Genomic DNA, 6,691 nt, shown 5'->3' with positions numbered 1-6,691 from the left:
ATTGTGTCTATTCTCATGTCCTTGAGGACAAGGCCACCTCTGATGACCAATCTTTAAGGGCCTAGAGCCGTAGAGTCCAACAGAACTTCTCTGATGAAAATGTTCTGCACTGTCCAGTACCAGTAGCCACTAGCCTCACATGCCTCAGCAGGACTTGAAATGTGGCGTATGTGACTGAGGAATTGCCTTTTAAATTGTTAAAAATTCCAATTAGGTAAAATTTAAATTTAGATAGCCATATGTGGCTAGTGGCTACTGTATTGGGTATCGTGGGCCCATAGGGTGCTCTGTGGTTTATGTGCTTCAAGACAGAGTCCTCTTGGAACTTCGTCTTTCAAATGGGAACGTTCCTCTGAATCACCCTGGACAAAGCTGCACGTTGCTCTGGGGCAGAGATCACTGAATCTCCCCATGAACCGTATCCCCTCTCTAGGATCTTTTAAGAGGTGCTGCCTCCTAAAAGGAGGTGTTCCCTTGCCACTCAGTGTTCACCTCCACCAGCTGCCCTTCATATTTAGGGCAAAACCCTAATAGGCTCCAGCAGCCAGTTCCTGGGGGATGAGAAGTTATTAACAAGAGAGAACCCTGGATCCAGGTCCACACCCTGCATACTAGCATGGACATGAGGGATGGTCAAGCTGGTTGGGGACTGCCATGGACTCCCACTCTATGTCAACAAACACTACAGGTTCCTGGCCAACCGGGTCTCAGCAAGGCTCAGGATAACGTGACATCACAGATAGCTTTGTGATCCTGCCCTGGGAAGGGCTGCCTTTCTGCACAGGTCATACTGGTTGATGTTAAAAATAGTTCTGTTTAACTATTGCTGAATTAACAAACCACCCAAAATTTACAGCTTAAAAAAATCATTTTGCCCAGGAATCTTCAATTTGGGCAGGGTTTAATAGTGAAAGCTTATTTCCATTCTGTGTAGTATTTCCTGGGATGGTTAGTAGGGTGGGGTGTGGGAGTACTAGAAGTTCTATTTCTAAGACAGCTCACTCGCATAACTGGCAAGTTAGTGCTGTCAGCTGCGGGCTCATCTGAGACTGAGGACCAAAGTTCTTGGTTCCTCTCCATGGGCTGCTTGGGCTTTTGCATAGCGTGGTGATTGGGTTTAAAAGAAAGCATCCAAAGTGATGAAATGGAGGGAATACCTGGTTGTCCAGTGGTTAGGTCTCTGTGCTTCCACTGCCAGGGGCCTGGGTTCCATCTCTGGTCAGGGAACTAAGATCCCACAAGTCAAGTGGTGAGGCAAAACAAACAAACAAATGAATGAAAAACAAACAAAAAACAAAGTGACAAAATGAGAGATGCCAGTTTCTTAAGACCTGGGCCTTAAGAAAACACATAGTATCATTTCGGCCCAACCCTATTGGTTAAGGAACCACAGAGTCCAGATTCAAGCAGAGGGGACACATCCTACCTTTTGATGGGAGTGCTTTCAAAGAATTTGAGCTGTGCTTCCAGAGGAAGTCCTGACAGGTGACATGTCATTTCCTTCAAGGTTCAGTTCAGATAAAACCAGACTGGAACTTAGTCTAATTGGGGAGACAGAGAATAATCAAATAAACACTCCAATAAATCCAAATTTAAGTCATTATTCTATGACAGATGCAAAAAAGAGAGGAATGAGTAATTTAAAAGGAGATTTAGCCTAGCCTGGGGTGTCAGGGAAGGTTGGGGGGAAGATATGTTTGAGCTGAATGAAATCTATGAAGGTAACCAGGAAGCACTTAGCAAAGGGGGCAGGGGCAGGTGAATGGGAAAAGGTTCCAGAAAGAGGAAACAGTATATACAAAGTCCCTCAGGCAAAAGGGTTGGCATAGTGCAGTAACTAAAAGGTAGTATGGCAGAAAAGCAAAAGATATACAGGACAAGCAGGGAGCAGAGGCCAGAAACTTGGTAGAGAGCCTTGTTAAGCATTAGGCCATGCTTGAGACTTTCATTTTTATTATGGGGGCAAAGAAAGGTACTGAAGTATTTTAAGCAAGAGGGTGACATGCTATAATCTATGCTTTGAAAAGATCTCTCTGGTTGCAGCAAGGTGTACAGATTGGAGGGGGCCCTAAGTAGATGCACAGAGATTACTTATACGTAGGCAGCTACTGCAGTGGTTTCTGTCAGAGAAAGTGGATGGTAGTTTGGGAGTTAGATGGTATCAGAGGAGATGAAGAGAGTAGATGGATTTAGGATGTTCTGGAGATAAAACTGATCGGACTTAATGATACAGGGGATATGGGAAAAAGAGAGCCGAGGTGTTTCGTTGTCTACTGCTGCAGACTACCAGAAAATGTAATGGCTTAAACCAGTAGCCAGTGTATTGTTTGCTCATGATTTTGCAGTTTGAACCAGGCTTGGTGGGGCAGCTCATTTCTTCTGTGATCCTCAGCGTGGGTGGCATAACCAGGTTGGCCCAGATTGTGTCTGGGTTCAGTTCTTGCTGCCAGTTCAGCTGTTTGGTTCTCCTCTGCATGGTTTCTCCACGTGGTTAGCTTAGTGTGTTGGAGGAATTGGTAGAGATAGGCAGGACACCAAGGCTTATAATTCAGGAAGCAATGTTTATTGTACCGGTACAGGCCCAGTGGATTCACATCCAAACACTGAGCCCCGAACCAGAGGAGAGCATCTCCTTTTATAGACCAGTTCCTGTGCTTATGGGAGCCTATAGCTATGTTTATCTATGCAGAAGCAACGTACAGAAGCCAGAGTGCGTACGGTAGTTTTTCCATATCTCGTTGACCCAGATGTTTGCGCTGCCCCGGGCAGGGTCTTCTGAAAGAGGCCATAAGTTATTTATTCCTGGGGCTTGCATTTTCCTATGTTTGCCTTGTCCTTCTCTGTTTTTGTTCTTAACCTGCCTCAAGTGGTCTCAGCGTGGTGGGACTTAAATGGCAGCTGGTTCCCCTAAGCGCAAAAATTGAAGCTGCTGGTTTTGCTACATTCTATTGATTAAAGATCAAGACCAGCCCAGGTCAGAATGGGGACTACACAAGGTCATGAATATTAAGTGTGGTCCATTGGAGGACACCAAATTAAGTCTACCACACAACAGACTTCGTACTTGGTTGGATGGTGGTGCTTTTTGTCAAAAGGGAAGCACTCCAGTGGTGGTGCTTCTATCCCCATTAAAAAAAAAAGTCACTGCACTCTGTATGAAGGATGACTACATGTCAGATCTCTGCTCCTCAGAATTGCTTTCACGGATCCTTCATCCTGGATTAAATCCCATTGTTATAGATCCCCACGTTTCCTTTGGGCTCCCCTTTGACATTCATCCCACTGGGGAGCACTGTCTAAATGGCTTCCCCATTAGATGTGAGCCCCAGGAGCGGTGGTGCTGGGTCTCACTTGTTTCCTGACCCCCATCCCAAAAGCTCAGCCCACCTGGTACATAGTAAGTTCTCCATCTTTGCTGACTTGAATATTACCTTAATCTTTCTGCACATGAAAGGTTTTATTATTTTTGTGTGTGTGATTTAAAAATTTTATTTATTTATTGGCTGCATTGGGTCTTTGTTGCTGCCCATGGGCTTTTCTCTAGTTGAGATGAGCGGGGGCTACTCTTCATTGTGGTGCACAGGCTTCTCTTGCAGAGCACAGGCTCTAAGCACGTGGGCTTCAATAGTTGTGGCACATGGGCTCAGTAGTTGTGGCTCATGGGCTCTAGAGCACAGGCTCAGTAGTTGTGGCGCATGGGCTTAGTTGCTCTGCAGCATGTGGGATCTTCCCAGGCCAGGGATTGAACCCATGTCCCCTGCATTGGCAGGCGGATTCTTAACCACTGTGCCACCAGGGAATTCCCAAGGTATTATTATTACAATAACAATGTCTTGTATTTCTAAACCAAGACTACCCTAACTGAGGACCATTAGGAGGAACAAAGCCAGCAAGGAACTGGGAGAACACCTGATGTTCAGATGCTAAGTACATTTGATGTGCACATTGGCTGTAATAAGCTGCAGCTGCTGATATCTGATGGAAAACAAATACTGAATTGGTGATGCCACCAATGCTATTATTCGAAACACAAATAATTCCATTGATGTATGAGGGAACACTGGAGCAGAGGTCAACAGCCTGTCTAGTCCTAAGTGCCTCCAAGGAGTCAGGCAGTATGCAGTACCTAAGGGTGCCATGGGCAAAGGTAAAAGAACAAAGGAAAAATATAAAGCCGTTCTTTTTATATAAAATCGTTTAATTTCTTTCTCTGTTAAAATACACTCAATCCAGATGCAGTGGATCAGATGACCAGGTTTTTCAGGATTCTTACTCCACCAGGAGCTGATTCCATCTGGGTCAAACCTGGCTCTGGTCACAGAACATTCACATCTTTAATTCCAAATACTGAATGTGATGCAAATGATGTAATTAATATCTAACACACAGGTATATAGTTACTTGGTAGTCACTGCACGAGGTATCAATAATGCAGGCTCAAAAAATAAGATGTATAGGAAGTTGGTCCTTTCCAAAAATAAATATATTAGGACACTAAGCTTACACCTTAAATGAATCCAAAATAAATACTAATTAAGAGCTAGCTCCTGTGAGGAAAAGTGCATGCAGACAATGAACTCACGTGTATGCCCATTCATAACAGAAAGCTCTGGAATCCCAACAGTGCCTCCTCACAAAGCCAGTCCTGAGTGTGAGGATGTAAATGAGAATAACACATAGCTTGGCCAGACTGCTGGATTCCACGTTCCAGTGGGGTCTGGAGTTCAGCATAATTTCTAATAGTTAACAACAGAAAGAATAGCAATGGCATTTTCTCACTGGTCACTTCTCCCAAGATGTGAGACCTGGAGCTGATCAAGGGAGTTCTGAGGTCTTCTAGTCTGAGTAGATAAACCCCCCAGGGTTGCTAATCTGGGGACATGGATTCCTTCAAGCTGCAGTGCCCCTTGTGATGAGAAGGGTTTTCATCCCACCCTCCTCACTGCTGATCATGCAGTGCAGAGGGCACTTCCATTCTTATGAGAGCTTTGTTTTTTGCTTAAGCCTCAAGCCCTATTTCTTAGCCTCATTCCTATCGCATGTCTCCAGTTTACATTCGTGCTCATAGAAATAGTCTAGAGCTGCATGCCAAGTTCTGACAGCAAGAAAAAGCCATACCTAGAGAGTTTATATATGATAAAAACCTTCCAAATGATGTAGGCAAGAGGAAAACGCTTATTTTACCACCATGCAGACAACCCATCTAAAATGCAACCCAGGAAATTATAGTTTAACAATATCCTGGACAGTACCAAATAGATTAAACTATTCTTCAACCCAAAGCAAATACCATTCCCTTGAGGAAAACCAGATGTGAGTGTTGTAGTCTATTAGGTAATAAATAAAACAGTACCATCAGTGCTATAAAAACAGACAATAGACCTGACATTTAATGAAGTGAGTTAGTATTGCCCCTATTTAGTATCATTGCAGATAACTCATCTCTGTCATGAAATCCATGTGTGACTACACTGTTCACGGGCATCTAGAGCAGGGTCTTTTAATCTGTCAAGTCAGTTTAATTATGGCCCGTTTTCTAGCAGAGATTGTGGCTGGGGAGAGGAGAGCTTTGATTTTTGTGTGTACAGGAAAACAACTTTCTATAGTCCATTTAGCTCTCAGGCACCTTTTACCACGTAAATCCCTTCAGTCACTCAGGAAAGATCAAGGAAGCCCCCCAAAACCCAGGAGGACAGATGTCATTGGATAACAAAATCTGGCTATCTCTGGGGCTGCTCTCCCTCCCTACAGCTGAGCAGGTGTCCCCCACCAGCCACCAAAGCCCCACTCCTTACCTCTGGACTTATCTCCTGACACTGTGCGATGCCCACATGCGGGACCATACTAGACACGTCTACCTAAATCATGACTGTGCATCTGAAAGGAGGAGCTCTACTTTGGAAATGGGGTTTAACATAGAGTCTCCTTCCAACAGGAACCTTTCTTCCAGTCACCTACCAATCCTTCCAGGTTCAGATTCATGATATAATCTGGGCAGATCAATCCTGGTAGTTCACCTCCACAGGTGAGGAAGGCCCAGAACCACACAGTCCAGGCAACAACTCCCTGGAAGAGCTGCCTGCTTTTGTTTTGTGTACAGAAGTGGTGTAGAGAGGTGTCCTGAGTGGATGCAAGACTGCCATAGAAAGGCTACAGGATCCCAGGGTGGGAGATGGTGGGGGCAGGGGCATCCTTAGACAAGATTCTTTTTACCAATATGGCTGGAACCACCTGAGCAATGGGGATGATCACACACTTCCTACTTGATAATCAGCCTACCATCTAGCTCTGCCACAACAGTTGTGTGGCCCAGTTCAACCATGCATCCTCTCTGGGCCAATGTTCCAATTCCATACCAGGCACTCAACAAATATTGACTACATGAAACAGGATCTCCTATCACAGACTACAGGGCACTGGGTTAAACAAAGTGATTGTTGGGGCCAACACCAGATCCCCATAGCTATGGACTGAGGGTCATGCCCCTCTATCTCTAGGCTTGAGCAAACAGTCCGGCTGGCTGGCAGCGCCTCCTCTTAGATCTGACCACAGTACCTCTGCGGGGTGTAGGGACTCAGCTTGTGATGCTGCAAGGGGAAACAACAAAAAGAACATTCTCTGGGTTCTATGATGGACTAAGGAACCTGCACTGAGCAGCTGAGACTCAGTCTTGCATTTTACCTTCACCCCT

Source organism: Hippopotamus amphibius, chromosome 1 (genome assembly GCF_030028045.1).
Source record: "Hippopotamus amphibius kiboko isolate mHipAmp2 chromosome 1, mHipAmp2.hap2, whole genome shotgun sequence".
Taxonomy (NCBI): Eukaryota; Metazoa; Chordata; class Mammalia; order Artiodactyla; family Hippopotamidae; genus Hippopotamus; species Hippopotamus amphibius.
Note: the sequence above shows the minus strand (reverse complement) of the source record.